Source organism: Staurois parvus, unplaced genomic scaffold, assembly GCF_062004578.1.
Source record: "Staurois parvus isolate SC_StPar_1 unplaced genomic scaffold, SC_StPar_1.0 ptg001051l, whole genome shotgun sequence".
Lineage (NCBI taxonomy): Eukaryota > Metazoa > Chordata > Amphibia > Anura > Ranidae > Staurois > Staurois parvus.
The window spans coordinates 3,787,668-3,802,362 of NW_028318847.1; the positions used below are offsets into that span (position 1 = coordinate 3,787,668).

Consider the following 14,695-nt stretch of genomic DNA (forward strand, 5'->3'; position numbering starts at 1 on the left):
GATGACAGTCATTAAATCTTCAATAAATGCACAACTTTACGTTGAGATTTTGGACACTTTTTCATTCCATTAATTGAAAGGATGTTTGGGGATGATGATGATATTATTTTACAGGATAATAATGCATCTTGCCATAGGGAAAGAAAGACATTCAGGGGTTTATTTACTAAAGCTGGAGAGTCCAAAATCAGACTCCCTTCTGCATAGAAACCAATCAGCTTCCAGGTTTCATTGCCAAAGCTTCATTGAACAAGCTGAGGTTAGAAGCTGATTGGTTTCTATGCAGAAGGGAATCTGATTTTGGACTCTCCAGCTTTAGTAAATAAACCCCTCAATGTCAATGGCATGACCTGCAAATAGTCCAGACCTCAATCCAATTGAAATCTATGGTGAAAAATGGTCCATGACAAGGCTCCAACCTGCAAAGCTGATCTAGCAATTGCAATAAGAGAAAGTTGGAGCCAGATTAATGAAGAATACTGTTTGTCGATAGTTAAATCCATGCGTCAGAGAATTAAAAACTGTTATAAAAGCCAGAGGTGGTGCAACAAAGTGCTAGTGGTGTACTGAAGTTTTTTTTTTCATTATACCATAATATTTTCCTCAGAATTGAGTGATTCCATATTTTTTTCCTCTGCTTGATCTGCAAAAACAGTTGCAACTGACTACAGTTTTCTTTTTTTAAGTGTTTCTTAAAGCCAGAAGGTTGGAACATTAAATAGTTTTGAGGCATGTCTGTGATTAGATTTTTTTCTATACAATAAAACAATTAAATGAACATTTTCCAAGAGTGGTGATTCCATACTTTTTTGCCAGGTGTTGTAGATATTCAGCATGATATTTTTCCCTCTTCAGATCTGATGTGTTTTCAAAATGTTCCTTTAATATTTTTGAGCAGTGTGTATATATGTGTATATATATATATATATATATATATATATATATATATATGCAGAACACCCTTGGGTGATGCTTGGCTAGATATATAGGTTCAGCTCCCACCTGAATCTGGTGACACCTCTGATTATACCCAGAACACTTTGACACTCTGAGAATATTTTTTATGGGTTTTATTGAAGAAGACAAACCCTGAAAAAGAACTAGCTGATTTAACACAGGTAATGTACATAAAACACATATACCACTTTGCATAACACAGTTAGTAAGAAATCACTCTTAACTCGCCAAAGACTCCAAAAACTGACCAGTATCACATGAGAGTGACATTGACACATGAAACAATAACTGTTAATGAGGTTTAGCAGTTTATTGACATTTGTTATAGCAGTACTATCTAGAGCAGAAGTATCCTACCTAACCACTGGCCAGTGGGATGAAACTTAAAGTCTTTCAACGTTGGGGCCTTTTAATCAATGGAAGAGCGCTCACTCTCTGCATGGGAGAGTATTTGTAATCCAGGGGTAGCAGGATAGCACAGTCTCCTTTAAGCAGAATCTTCCAGTGAACCTTGCAATAGAAAGAAACAACACTTCAACAAAATCTTTACCATACAGGTGAAATCCTGATATACTGACACTTGCTCAGTATATTCAAAGCAGCATGCTTCTGTGGGGACTTGAAACTAAACACATTCTTCAGCCACAGCACAAGTCTTGAGGAAACAATCACCAGTAATATACAGAGACCGAGTTCTCTCATCAATCAGCAACAGGAATAGCTAATTCTGAGCAGCTTGGGCTTTCCAAGATCTGTGTCATCCTGAGAATTAGAGAGCAGGCTTTCTCATGACCATTCTCCAGAGATGAACAGCAAATGCAGCAATATCAAAATCCCCTTTCATCACAGAGTATTTACTGTTTCTGGATTGTCCTCTAGATAGCATTAGACAGCAGTAGAAATCCTCTCTCTTTCAGCAGCTCCAGACTTTGAGAGACACATGCACTTGAGTGGCTGTAATCCTGAGTGTCAGCAGGACAATCCTTGATTTGCACACTGTCCTCCTGCAACAATTCCTCTGCTACACACTCTCAGCCCAGCCCATTGGCTCTAGCAGCACAGAGAGTGAGACTCTGTGACTTTACACCAGGAGCCCTTGCTCCATGCGGTCCCCTGAAAATGTCTGCCTCCCCACATGTACTTCTTCTTCCTTTTTCCTCTCTCCTTTCCTCCACAGCCAATCATAAGTTCAGCTGCAACAGTGCTGCTATGGGTGGATCCTTCTCAGCTGTAGCAACACCCAATCAGAGCACAGTCCTGCTTTTCTTGTCTGTCACTCACAACGAGTGAAAAGAAAAAAAAAAATGCTTTGCAACTGCTGTTTAAGATTTAAAGCAACCAGCACATCTCTACATATATATATATATAATATAAAGTGTCCTAATATTTTAAAGTTATGATTTGTGACCATGAGGTTTGAGTTATTTTGTTTTAATTATAGTGAAATATAGGCAGTTCCACTCTTTTCAAGCAGTTCACTTTAGTTATTTCTTGTATACCCAGATTGTTACCAGTCTTATCTACAGAATGCAATGGAGGCAGCTTAAGAGAGAAATTGGGATCCATTCACACTTAGGTGTTTCAAATTGTGGGCGGAGTCGCTGCGATTCTGCCTGCGCTTTGAAATCACGCTGTGAAAATATCAAAACGCACATTTGTGTGTTCAGGTAGTATTCATTTCAATGGCACCTGAAAACGCAGGCCATTTTTCCTGTGATGATTCTGGAACCTTTTTTGGGAGTGGCGTGTCCCGCGTTTTTGTTTGCAGGATCACGGTGCATCCATCACATGTCAGAAAATGCACCGCGATTGTGCAAACAAAAACACAGGATGCGCCACACCCAAGAAAGGTTACAGAACTACTTTTGGGTGTTGCACCCTGCAATTTTGTTTGTGCGATCCCAGCACGTTAGTTGTGCAGAAAAATACGCTGCAATTACAGCAAAAACATACTGCGTTTTCAGGTACTATTGAATTGAATAGCACCTAAATACTTGAATGTGCATTTTCACAGTGCGTTTTCGAATCGCCCGTGATTTGAAATGCCTAAGTTTGAATGGAACCTTTTTGTTTTCTTGCTGTGCTAAACATATGGACCTTGCCTTTCCCAGTCATAAAAACTGGTTGATGTTTGTGTCACATCTTGCCATGTAAGCATAAGACAGTTTCAGTTTAACTACTAGCCCTCCAGAGGATTTACCCTTCTTCCTGACCAAGCCATATTTTGCGATACGGCACTGTGTTCCTTTAACTGACAATTGCACAGTCATGCAACGTTGCACCCAAATTAAATTTGTCTTTTTTTCACATAAATGGAGCTTTCTTTTGGTAGTATTTGATTGCACTAGAGGGGCATTCTGACACTTTGGGGGGAACTGACTAACTGTCACTGACACTAATACAGTGATCAGTGCTAATAAAAAGCACTGACACTCTACTAATGACACTGGGCAGGAAGGGGTTAACATCTGGGGCGATCAAAGGGTTAACTGTGTGCTGTTTTACTTTTTTGTCTGAGTGTGCTTTACTGTGTAAGCATGCTGCTTTGTAGCTGCTATTCATGCTGGTGCTCACAGGGAAGGGGAGAGATCTGTATTGCTTACATACAGACCTCTCCTCTGTCAGTGTTCCTCGGCAATCACCGGGTGCCGGAAGGGAATTTCCCCCTGTGATCAACAGCTGTAGCTGCCAATGGCGGCGAGGGTAGGGCAGTAGACCCGGAAATACAAAAATCACGCATATATGTGTGTGTGATTTTGCGCAGCCCTGCTGCCCTTTAGGAGTCCTTCTGCTATAACGCGGTCAGGAAACGGTTAAAATGAGTTTCTGCTTATTCAGGTATCATCTGTTTCAGTACAAATGTAACCCATTGTCATTGCTGGAGAAAAACCTTGATTACCATGAAGCTCAAACTTTCCTTTCACAGCCATTTCTCAGGGTCTCTTAGTTTGCAAACACGTACACCTGTAGTCGTGGTGGGTTCATCAGAAGTTTATTCTGCCCAACTCATTGTGAAGATATTTTATCTGCACACTTATGGCCGATAAAGTTTGTGTACTGGACTGTTCATTACATATTTCTGGCCACTGCAACTTGTATGCTGGGCTGTATGTTTTATATTCCTCATCCCTTTATTCTGTATGTAGCACTCTCTTAGTCAGGCTCTAGGATGTGTATAGTTAGGTTAAGCATAGCTGTGTTTCTCTGCTTACCAGAGAGGCTGTCAGGTAAATTCAATGTGGTATTCTGCTTAACAGAGTGCTATGATTGATTAGTTAGGTCTGCTCATGCTGCTCTGGTGCTGTTGGAGTTTGTCTAAGTTCTGCCCGCCTTCAGGAAGCTATGAGAGCCTTCCAGAACATGGGTAGGGGAGGCGTGGCTTGAGCAGCATGGTGTGAAGACTTCTGGGCTCTGAGCTCCGACAGCCCTGGGCAAATTCCTCTACACAGGCATGATCTCCAGCCTCCTTGCTCTCCCCAAATTATGCCTTCAAAACGCTGCACTTCCTCACACCCTCCCGGAGGTGGCGGATCGTGAGCAGGCAGGCTCCAGACATTCTTCACCCCGCACCCAGTCGGCTCCAGAGCTGCAGCCAAGATGGCACCTGGACACAAGGCCTCACAGCACTCTTTCCCTGCTCATGGTGGTGGCTCTCTTGCACCATCAACCTCCTCACAGTTATTGTGCCCTAGTCCCTCTTCTCCCTCCCACTCAGTGGACAGGTCTCTCCCTTTAGCAGAGCTTGACACCGCAGATGCTATCTGGGACATCAGGGAGCCTATCAGAGCTCTCCTAACTAAGGCGGACATTAAACAACTCATTGCAGCTGGGGAGCTCTCATGCAAGCAGATTATAGAAGGGATCAGGGAAGACACTGTGGCCCTTGGGAATAGAGTAGAGGCTCTAGAGATTAATCATGAAGAAATTCTGCAGACTGTTACTACTCTGCAGGAGACTGTTATACACCATGAAGATGTATTTAACTCCTTATTAGACCAATTGCATGACCATTAGAACAGGGATAGGAGGCAGAATACCTGTATTCATGGCCTTCCTGAGGCAGCCCACACACCTGACCTGTTTCCTACTGTGCAAGGCCTGTTTCGCCAAGTCTTGGGTGACTCTGCTCCTGAAAGGATTGAATTAGAGAGGGTCCACAGAGCCCTCCTACCTGTTCCTCAAGCTGCGGATAAACCACGGGATATCATTTGCAAATTGCATAGATATTCTCTGAAAGAAGCGATCATGAAAGCTGCTCGCAACTTGCCACATATCAATTTTGATGGTGCCAGCATAGCCCTTTTCCTGGATTTATTCAGGAGGACTCTCATGCAAAAGCGTGAGGTTCACCCCCTACTAGATGCCCTGAGTGCAGTCAACGTGCCTTACTGATGTGGTTTCCCTTTCCACTTGATGGCTTCCCGGAATGGCAAGACCGCAATCCTGCATACTAAGGATGACCTATCGCACTTTCTTACAACATTGTTGTGGACCTTTTGAATTATGTCTCAAAAATATGACTTTATCAAGACATAATATTATATGGCAAACAGCTCAGTATAGCCGGATGCTAAGAGTTAATTTTGTCTTGGTTGAACCATCAAGGATTCTAGTTAAGAAATGGAGAAGGGGGGAAGTGAGACTTTTCCAAGACAATAAGACTGTTTGAACTGTCAACAAGGACTATTTGTATATTGAGGTTGAGAAGAATGCAGATACAGAAAGTCAAACAAATAGCCAGATAGGACTTCGACTTTCAAACATTTTAACAATAATGAGACGGGAACTCAACTGGTTGAAAGCTTAACCAAAACGTGCAGAGTGTGATGAACCAACAGACCTCTGAAATATACTATTGTTCACCAAGGGTGAAAGCATTAACAGTTGTTTACCATGAGTCCAACACAAGGGCCAGGCAAACAGAAAGTTTTTTTTTCTACACAGAGAAAATGTTGATTCTAAAACAAAGGGGTGAAATTTAGGACATTTAAGTCTAAAAGTTGACTGTATATAAAGTCTAAAAGTTGACTGTATATAATTACAAAAATATATTACAAAAACATATTATAAATGAGATGTTATGGATTTTACACACCACTAAATATTCAGAAATGGGAACTATATATCACTAACTTGAGTATTGAGATGATGGAAAGTAAGATGTATTATAAACTAGCATTAGTTACATGTCTTATCAGGAAACAAACAGGATGGTATTTCAAGAAGGAATAACTGAATATACACCTATATTCCATGGTCCCTATTTAGAATATCATAGGTATGATCACTTATATCTGGAAAAAGACGTATATTTGATTCCTGAAATTACCTTAAGATTCCACCCAAGGTATGAGTCATCTCAAATACTCAAATTGTTCTATGATACATGACCGCCACCTGGCGGGCAGGTGAGAAATAGCTTATGTACACACATTTCTCAACTAGCCAATCAGGAAGCCTGGTGGGAAGGTATCTTAGAACAATGGATTAGTGGATATAAAAGCCTTTGTACCTTTAACAAAAAAAACATCATCAAGAAAAAGCTCAAGAAGAGACCTCATCAAAAGAAGACCCTGACATCTGAAGAAGATCTCTGCTGAATAACTACTCTTTCATACTTTCAAACCTCCTAAAACTTTAACTAAATTTCTAAACCTCTAACCTTATAACTTCCTACATTCTCCCTTACTGAATATCTATCACTTGCCCTATAATATCAGTCTAAAGGCGTTCCACTGCCAGCTAAATCCACGGGAGAGTTGCCTAGTCTGAATTCCGGGTGTGGTGAGATGTTTATTGGATTTTGTATTACCTATTTTCTCTGTTGTGTGGAATCATAAAATTACCTTAGTGTATCACAACAATATTGGGTAGTTAGATATATGTAGAGAGATCCTGTTTTACTGTTAAAAAAATTGTTTGTTGCCATATTATAATTTTTTTTTTCATATTTCATAATTTATTGAATATTAATAACCAGAGTATCATATATCAAGGGCTTGCTTCTTGCAATCCTATGGCCACGGCTTGTGAGAATATAACCTTTGAGGTATTCGAAATTATTAATTATTAATAAATTTAATAAATAATCATATCATTTAAAAATTGTGATATTGATGTAATTAGTTAGAGACCTTATTATTGTGTCTTACATTGGTAGGATATATTTTTGATTGTGTGTACCAATATTCATTTATCACCAGTCTTTTGCGTTTTGTGTTAATATATATATAATTTTTGTACATAAATAAATTTTTATATTTATCTATTACAAGGCAAATTTTGTGTGTATGGTACGAAATCATATTGGCTAAAAGAATTCAAGGTATAATAATAAGTGGTGATCAAATTATCAAGGTGTCCAAATTATTGGTTTACTAAATATTTGCCGCATTTTAACGGCTGGAGGCACTGTAATATTTCATCTAAGGGAAAGGGACACGCCCTTTATAAATAATATATATCCTTACATAAACCACCACAGGATAAATTTGGAGGCACTGCTGAGATCCATAGAAATCGTACCATAACACAGAACGCACTGGTGATTGTATATTTGTACACTTTGTCAAACATATATTTTATATCAAAATGGCATCCAGTAATCACGGATCCACCTCTTCCAAGCATAACGAGGAAAATATGGCGGCTCAAGGCATTGAGCAGGAAGCTATGAAGCCAGCCCGGAAAGCTGCCGGTGCTTGGCAGAAGTATGCTGAATGTGAAGTAATAGATTATCTCCGCAAGAGATTAGGTCTGGGGGATAGCAATAATGAATTTGTGGATGAAGAGAAAAAGCAGGCCATGAGCACCTTTGAGGACCTGTTCAACCAAAAGGGCCAGGTTGTTGGGTTTTTAATAGCATTTGCTGGAGCAGAAAGTGATAGAAGCCGTGACAGACTTCTCCTAGAAGCTTGGCCCATGTTATGGTTCATGACCGCTGGAGCTGCCCAGCGGACCATGACTCTAAGGGAAGAGTTGTCAGAGGCCCGCCTCTTGTTAGAAAGCAAAAATCAGGACATTGAGTCTTTGAAAGGGAAGCTTGGTCATGCCGGTATTCGTTTAGACAAATCCGAGAAACATTATGATAGATTGGTCGGAGACTTTCGAAGTGCTCAGGACCTGTATGAAAGAAACTTTCAGGAATTAAAACAACTTCAAGAGAAGTATCAGGACTTAAAAGATGAGGTGAAGTACTTCAGATCAGAGAGGTTATCTCCTGTTAAAATTAAAGTTCACCCAGGGGATAAGCATGACCAGTCAGAACTTACCTTGATAAAATCTGAGCAGAAAACTCTGGAGGAGCAGATTATAAGGTTGACGGCCCAAATAAATTCTGGGGTCCAAAGACGGACCAACCCAGTCAAGCCAGAGGCTGATGAGCGGAGATACCCGCATCACAGCGAAGTATCTGATAGTGAGTCAGGGTCAGAATATAGGTCACCTCCTAAGCTTTCAAGATACACTCCAGAGCGCTCTGAAGAAAAATATGAGGTTTCATATAGGCAGGAAGGGAAATCCCAGGGGTCATTCAGGAGATATGACACCCCAAAGGTCATTAAGTTCCTGAAGGACACTGTTCCTATGTTTTCTAAGAAAGGGTCCCTTGAGATCACCGAACACATGAAAACATATGAACAGACGTTAGAGATTCTGGGCATTAGAGATGACCACACCAAAATAGAATTGCTGCCATGGGTGTTTGAAGAGAAATACCGGCAATTCTTTGAGACCTTGAGGGCCTATTCCAATCAGTCCTGGAGAGAGGTTAAACATAAGTGCCACATGGAATTTGGGCCTTATAAAACTGTAACCTCTGCCAAGGCTGCGGCCTACAATTTAAAGTGTGGTCCTCACCAAAGCCCTGCAGAATTTCTGGCTGTCCTCAGAAATGCCTATTTCCTGGCTGAAAAGGATCCCAATCCTAACCAGCCAGAATTCAAGACCCTATTCTATGAAGCATTACCTGCTTACATAAAATTGGGACTTGCAAAGGATTACAGAAAGGGATGCTCTCTTGATTGGTTGGTGAGAGAGAGTGACTATTTATTCTCGATCCAACAGTCCAGTGAGGGCGGGATGAAAAGAGAACCTAAAAATAGCCCCAAGATAGTAGCAGCCACTACCGTTTCCCCTCCAAATCCAAATTTGCAGGCAGAGAAGAAATCATATGCGGAAGTAGTCCGTGGGGGTAAAACCAATGGTTCCCCTAGATTTGTACCTCAAACCCAGCAAGTGAAGGAGGTCCATAACTTTGCACCCCAAAACCAGTGGGTGAGAAAGGATAGACAAAAGCCAGGAAACTACGGTAGTGGAAGTGAGAAGAATAAAAAGTATGGTAAGGGTCAGTACAGTGATGAGAATCAAAGGAGTCAATGGTATCCTCGGAGGTTCTATTATCCTCGCCAAAACCAACATGGGAATTTTTATGGGAACCCCAATTTCAACAGGAACCATAATTACAATAAGAATCCCAATTTTAATAAAAACTCCGACTTCCAAAGATTTCCTCCACGCCAAGAACACCCTCAAGCTCAAAGGGGGGATACAGTACCCCAGGCTCCCTTTAATAACAGGGAGACCCCAAAACCTCAGAGAGAACAATGGCGTCGGGACCAGAGCAGTAGTTCTGACTCTGAGTCTCATTACCAGTCTCGTCCAAAATACAAGCGCAAGTATAGGAAAAGGGAGAATCAACAGAATGACTCCTCTGAGCGTATTGGACAAATAGAGGCACAGGTCAGCAAAATGGCTGAACAAATGGACAGGCTTGTCACTCAATTTCCATCCAATCCTTTTTTAGGAGCAGCTCCTGTGACCAACCAAGGGTCACAGAATTAATAGGCAACCAAGCCTTAAACCAACAGGGGAGAACACTGAGTCGAATGACAGGAGATGTGTGTACCGTCCCTGATACGCCTACTAATAGAGAATCTAGTTCTCAGGCAAAGGGGGACCAGTTGTTGGGTATTAACGATTCTCCTGTTTTTCAGTGTCCATCTATTGCCCCTAATATAGTCGCGGCATCGGAAGTCGTCGGGATTGACAAGCCAGACGGAGCACCAACTTCTAGTTGTGCTTCTGTCTTGAGACAGTCCAAGAATCCCACCAGGGAGGATAAGGGTGATGTGTCCACCACATGCGGTGAGATAAGAGCTAGTCATATGTTATTGAAGGGCCCACAGATCTTCAACCACACTAATTTCATGTGTGAGCTGACTGAATCTGATGGGAGATATTATGCCACAGTACAGGTGCAGGATGCCAGTGATCTTTCGATTGTCGGTTTAATAGACACTGGATCCCAAGCAACCATCATGTCACAGGAACATTTTGATAAAGTGGCGAATGTCATGCCCACCAAGCCGAGACTTAAAAGCTTTGACAGCTCATTGATTGGTGTAGGTGGAGACCCTTTACAAGTCATGGGTACCGCCTGGCTTAAACTGAAACTGGGTAATAAGGAACTGAGACACCCCATCATCATTGCTAGCATATCCCAGCACCACATGATAATTGGGATGGACTTCCTAAAAAGGCTGAACACAATAGTTGACTGTGTGAACCAAGTACTGTGGTCACAGGTAAATACCCCGATTAAATATGGGAAACTTAAAACTCCCCATTCCCGACAACACTGCCACCTGGTGGAAGAAAGGCCTGGATCATTAGAAATCCATTTCAGGAACAGCCAACTTCCTGATGTAACGGTTATCAAACCTGATGACCATAACCCTATCAGAAGAGATGAGGAACACATTTTTAGAATTCCCCAAGATAAAATAAAAGATATTTCCCTCCAAGATGACATCCTTACGATATCTTTTCATCAGGAGGATAAACCAAGAAAAGGGGGAGATCACACCCAATTCTTGACAGGTATTGAAAGGGTTAACAGCGACTTGTTTATCCCCATCCGGATAAATGGTCTTAATAGGTCAAAATATGCCAAACTAGATTTGAGACAGGAACACAGCTTTGTAAGCCATGGGCTGATAAAACACCTGACCGAAATGGAAATGATCCGTTTCTCCACACCTCAGCGTCATTGGATTTCAGACTCCCTTGATGACTCTGATGATCACAATTCAATGGCTAGGTGTCTCTTAAATGTCACTGTAGGAAACAAAACAGCCACCCATGTGTTCCTAGTCTTGGATAATCCCCAAACTAAAATTTATTTTGGCAACGATATATTACATCGCTTTGCAATGCAAGTCGACCTAATTAATGACTGTTTATGGAGTCGACTAAAGGGGGACCCCGAAAAATACCAAAATCTGGACTTAGCTTTAAAATCCCAGCAACAGATGCCTTATGCTGTTGAAGTCCAGGTAGCCCAAAAGATTACAATTCCTAAGGGCATAAATAATTTCATACTCCCCATCCAAGTTAAAAAGGGACATAGACTGAAGGGGTCAGATGCATTAGTATGCCTCTCCCATAAAATGCAGGGGGAGGGACTGAACATTACACACACGCCCCTAGTCAACACACATCAATCCCCGATGTACATTTACATACATAATCTGTCCAATCAGGACATCGTCTTACCCAAAGAGACCCTTATTGGTCTAGCGGTAGAGACTGAATATTATACCTTTGGGGTCACTATCCAGGTGATTGGACTCATCCCTGATGAATATTTGTCGGAGGAACAATTAATTGAACAAACATTCCATTCATTACCAGAGGGTATTTTCACCATAGAGTCCATTTATCCATTCGATTCTAAAGATGGCACCTGTCGAATCGAAGAGACATCAATTGTCTTTGATCACCCAATCAAAGAACAAGAGTACCCCAAAGAACCTGGATGGCAGGAGAACACACACACACATCACATACCCAATGACCTCACCACAAAACTTGAAGAGGCATATGAGATAGGTCAGCCGGAAAGCTTTCCTGGATTCAAGGAGTTAGTGGAAGAGATGGTGGCCCTCGCCGATGCATGTGCCAGTGATCTCGACCGACAATTGCTCCGAGAGCTTCTCCTTGAATTCCAAGAGATCTTTGCCAAGGATTCTTACGATTGTGGGACTACTGACCTACACATCGCTAGGATCCAAACAGATCCAGATGCCCCACCAGTATTTGTAAGACAGTATAGGTTACCATTAGCTTCCTATGAATCTCTAGCTGAGATTATCAGGAAGTTACATGAAAGGGGTATAATTCGGCCCATCCACAGCTCCTACAACCACCCGATCCTGGGTATTTTAAAACCCAATGGACAATGGCGTTTGTGCGCTGACCTCCGTCAGCTAAACAAACGTGTGTACATGTCAGAATGGCCTGTCCCATACATAGACCAATGTCTCGCCCAGCTCCAAGGATCCCAGGTTTTTACAGCCTTGGATTGTGCACAGGGGTATTGGACCATAAAGGTGAGTGAGGAAGACCAATACAAACTGGCCTTCAGTTTTGGGAATCGACAATATTGTTGGGTGAGAATGCCTTTCGGATTCATAAATTCCGGACATGAATTTGCTGTGTTCATGCACAAGGCCATGCCAGATGCCTTCGAAAGGGGGACGTTGGCATATGTGGACGATATCCTGATCAAAAGTACTGATATGGCCAAACACATTACAGAACTTCGGCATGTCCTGGGCCAATTAAAAGCAGCAGGAGTTAAACTGTCCTTACAAAAAGCCCAGTGGTGTCGCACGAAGGTAAACTTCCTAGGCCATGAAGTTACTGCTGAAGGTTTGAACCCACAAAAGAAGAAGGTTGAGGCGGTTCTGAACTGTAAAGTCCCTACTAACCTTAAAGAATTGAGATCATTCCTAGGTATGGTAAACTACTCGCGTAAGTTTATTGATAATTACGCCGAGATAAGCAAGCCACTGCTTCACCTACTGAAGAAGGATGTCGAATGGTCGTGGGGTAAGAAACAGGAGGACGCCATGAAGGAATTAAAGGAACGTCTCACACAAGCCCCGTGTCTCGGATATCCCGAAGGGGGTAAAAATTTCTATCTAGAGACAGGGTTTACGCAGGTAAGTATGAGTTCTGTTCTTTACCAGAAACGTGATGATGTCAGTAAGGTGATTGCCTATGCCAGTAAAACTTTGTCCCCGGTTGAAGTAAAGTTCAGTGACTGTGAAAAAGCTCTATTGTCCACCGTGTGGGCATTACAGAATTTTCGCAGTTACATTCAGGGAGAGAGAATCATTGTTGAAACGGCACACCAGCCTTTACAGTATTTAAAGAGTGAACGTATCAAGGGAGGAAATGTGTCTAATAGCCGCATCACTGCTTGGACTTTGTCTTTGCAAGGGTGGCCTCTTGAAATTCGGTACAAACAGAACAAGGAAAGTCCAGTAGCCCAGGGCCTAGCCGAGCTCCATGATTGTTCCGCAACTACGCCTGCTATGGAAGGCCCGGACACTGACTTTCTGGAAGAACAACTGTTCTCTCCCTACAAGGTTTACGATGAAGAATACTGTAAACAGCTGCCGTGTGTATATGTGGATGGTTGTGCTTTTCATCACAAGGATGGGGAACAGCTCCAACTAGTGGCAGGGATTGGAATCGTTTGGACCCAAGGTGTCACCCCAATTTCTGTGGGATACAAACTTGGACCAAAAAGCAGTCAGGTTGCTGAACTTACTGCAATTCTTAGAGCAGTTGAGATGGCTATAGAGTTCAACATTAAAGAGTGTGCCATCATAACCGATTCCAATTATGTCAGGAATAGTTTTGTGGAGTATTTCCCTAGGTGGAAGCGAAACAACATGAACAAGAGTAATCACAAACCCGTGAAACATGGTAAGCTCTTTTGTCACATCGATGAACTGGTAAGGTCCAATGATATCACCCTGCACTTCAAGAAGACCAAAGGCCACTCCAAGGTTCTAGGTGCCGAGAAAGAAGGGAACGATCTGGCCGATTCTCTAGCCAAGGAAGGGGCAATCACCGGTGAACTGTTAGACATTGACCAATTTTTAGGTACCGTACAGGTTGAAGCTGTCACCAGGCAACAGGCCAGAACAGCTGGTGATCCGAATGCATTACAGTGGAGTCACGATTCTCCTAGTGAGGATTTAATTACTGCCCAAAAAGAAGACCCAATAATTGGCTTATTTTATAGTCATATAGAAGATCCCAACCAAAATCCCATAAATAAGGAAGTATGTAGTGGGAAGGAGGATTTACGTATCTTAATGAAATCCAAATCCCAATTCTCTTTATACCAGGGATTGTTGATACGAACCTCAAAGGGTGGCGTACAACAATGGGTCGTCCCACTTAAATTTAGAGGTTTGATGCTACAGCATGCCCATGATGCTCCCACTTCCGGTCATCGTGGAGAGAAGATCACGTATGAGATCCTGCGGGATTATGCCTACTGGCCTCATATGTTACGCGATGTGAAGGAGTACTGCCAAGGTTGCCTAATATGTCCCCAATTTCAACCTACCAAGCCAACTCACAGAGCACCTCTCCAGAAGAGGGGGATATGTATGCCTTGGTCAGACCTTCAAATGGATTTTATTGGGCCCGTAACAAAATCTTCACGAGGAAATCGGTATATGTTAACAGTTACATGTTTATTCACCAAGTATGTCGAATGTATACCAGCACCAAATAATAGCTCCGAGACATGTGCTGCATTGCTAATAAATCATGTATTTTCTCGTTTTGGTCTCCCACAGAGGATAGAGTCTGATAGAGGATCGCACTTCACTAGCGAAGTGATGGCCAAATTGTGGAAAATTTTGGGGGTTAA

The 14,695-nt window shown here is 42.1% G+C and overlaps 1 long non-coding RNA gene across 1 annotated transcript in view; it reads right to left on the reverse strand.

The window, feature by feature from the left end:
* Positions 1-1,055: 1,055 nt before the first annotated feature.
* The window catches only part of LOC149440839 (uncharacterized), a 116,463-nt gene continuing 102,823 nt past the window's right edge, over positions 1,056-14,695 (reverse strand). The window contains exon 2 of the long non-coding RNA XR_016307490.1: positions 1,056-1,467. This is a non-coding gene — a long non-coding RNA (uncharacterized LOC149440839). The remainder of the gene's footprint in view (positions 1,468-14,695) is intronic.